Raw genomic sequence first — 2,293 nt, 5'->3', positions numbered from 1 at the left:
CCTTCATTCTGAGCAGAAATGTGATGCTTTAAAAGCAACTGTTTAGATCGCAGAATTTTCTTTTTATTGGACCAATATCAACTCTTTCTTAACATCCTGACTTACATGGATCTAGAAGTCAAATTAAGCAGGAGTACCCAACGACACTTTAACTGGAAATTTAATATGTGACTTCTCAAGCACTGATTCTGTGCTCCCACGTCAATTACCATTAATAAGCAACTTTCCTGGGAAAAAAATATCCGCTCTTCACTACTAGCAAGATCGACTTTATTTCATAAAACTCCCAGCCAGACATAATGAAAATTTTGAATACCGAGCTAGAAAAATGGCAATTAGCCAAGTAGCCAGCCAGCAGTAAAGGGTAACATTGCAAATGCCAGCAAGGCAATTATAGGCGAAAAAATGTTCTGGCCAGCGTTTTGACTTAGATTAAAAACAAACGCATTGTTTAGGACCTTTATTCAACAGCCTATTGTCTGTTGACTATTATTAGAGATAAATTAGCAATATGTGGTTATTTTTGCCGCTATAAGCAAAATCTACACTTTGATATGTTATCACTTAAAAACAATACAACTTACCATTTATGTCTTAAGCGGATCAGACAAGGTGTCTCCCAGCACGTTGTTTTCCGATACTTCAGATGTCTTCCAGGTTCAGCATACGTGTGACAGTTTGGCACTTTGCGTTCTGACATCTAAAACGATTCACACTTATGTTTAAAATAAGATCCCTCTAATCCTTTTAGACATTCAGATCAAACTTGCTTTCACCAAAGAAATGCCTGTTGCAAAATTACTTTTATATAACGCTGTAAGGGAAATGAACAAAAAATAATATTGAAGTCCTTTACTACTACATATCGGTTTACTTCTACATTGCTAGCCCAATAATGATTGTAATTTCAACAACAGCAACACACTTTATATGTTTACCCCGATTTAGTAGTTTACAATTATTTCTAATGATTTTTTTGAAAAATAAAGGGTTATGCCAGCTCCTTAAAACAACCAAAGGGAGCTGGTTTAGTGCTGATTAGTAACACCATGTTTACCTCAAAAGTATTGAAAAACGTGTTTTTCATTTTCTTTGGACAACTGTCTTCTCTGAGCTTCCCACTCTGGAATTGCGAGATAAAAGTGTATAAACCACATTAGAATCTTTATCATAAAATGAGTAAAAAAAATCTTGATAATTCATACCTTGAATGTTGGTGATCCATCTCAGTCCATGTCACTGATCCATGCCTTACCCAAGACTGCAAAGCACTGTCAAAACAACTTTCACAAAATTAATTTAACTTGAAAGCTAAACAACCAAAGACACACATTCTTAGAGGTAGTTTACCGTAAAAATTTCATAAATACCCATTGACGGGATGTTCAAAGCCGTTCACCGTAAAAGTTTCACACAGTTAAGTGCAAAGTTTCACAGCAAAGACCCCAGCATTGTTGGGATGTTACAGGCCGTTCACCGTAAAAGTTTCACACAGTTAAGTGCAAACATTCGCAGCAAAGACCCCGGCATTGTTGGGATGTTACAGGCCGTTCACCGTAAAAGTTTCACACAGTTAAGTGCAAACATTCGCTGCAAAGACCCCGGCATTGTTAGGATGTTACAGGCCGTTCACCGTAAAAGTTTCACACAGTTAAGTGCAAAGTTTCGCAGCAAAGACCCCGGCATTGTTGGGATGTTACAGGCCGTTCACCGTAAAAGTTTCACACAGTTAAGTGCAAAGTTTCGCAGCAAAGACCCCGGCATTGTTGGGATGTTACAGGCCGTTCACCGTAAAAGTTTCACACAGTTAAGTGCAAAGTTTCGCAGCAAAGACCCCGGCATTGTTGGGATGTTACAGGCCGTTCACCGTAAAAGTTTCACACAGTTAAGTGCAAACATTCGCAGCAAAGACCCCGGCATTGGTGGGATGTTACAGGCCGTTCACCGTAAAAGTTTCGCACAGTTAAGTACAAACATTCGCAGCAAAGACCCCGGCATTGTTGGGATGTTACAGGCCGTTCACCGTAAAAGTTTCGCACAGTTAAGTACAAACATTCGCAGCAAAGACCCCGGCATTGTTGGGATGTTACAGGCCGTTCACCGTAAAAGTTTCGCACAGTTAAGTACAAACATTCGCAGCAAAGACCCCGGCATTGTTGGGATGTTACAGGCCGTTCACCGTAAAAGTTTCGCACAGTTAAGTACAAACATTCGCAGCAAAGACCCCGGCATTGTTGGGATGTTACAGGCCGTTCACCGTAAAAGTTTCACACAGTTAAGTGCAAACATTCGC

At 39.8% G+C, this 2,293-nt stretch overlaps 1 long non-coding RNA gene across 1 annotated transcript; it reads right to left on the bottom strand.

Moving 5' to 3' along the window:
• Positions 1 to 264: 264 nt before the first annotated feature.
• Positions 265 to 1,913, bottom strand: LOC149105744 (uncharacterized). The gene is made up of 3 exons (XR_016201364.1): positions 1,206 to 1,913; positions 1,058 to 1,123; positions 265 to 700 (listed from the first exon to the last, which is right to left on the bottom strand). It is a non-coding gene; the product is annotated as an uncharacterized LOC149105744 (long non-coding RNA).
• Between the last annotated feature and the right edge of the window lie 380 nt (positions 1,914 to 2,293).

This window comes from Orbicella faveolata, unplaced genomic scaffold (genome assembly GCF_042242905.1).
Source record: "Orbicella faveolata isolate gen_17 unplaced genomic scaffold, um_ofav_v1 contig_34, whole genome shotgun sequence".
NCBI lineage: Eukaryota > Metazoa > Cnidaria > Anthozoa > Scleractinia > Merulinidae > Orbicella > Orbicella faveolata.
The sequence above is the reverse complement of the archived record's forward strand: the minus strand, read 5'-3'. Positions and strand labels throughout refer to the sequence as shown.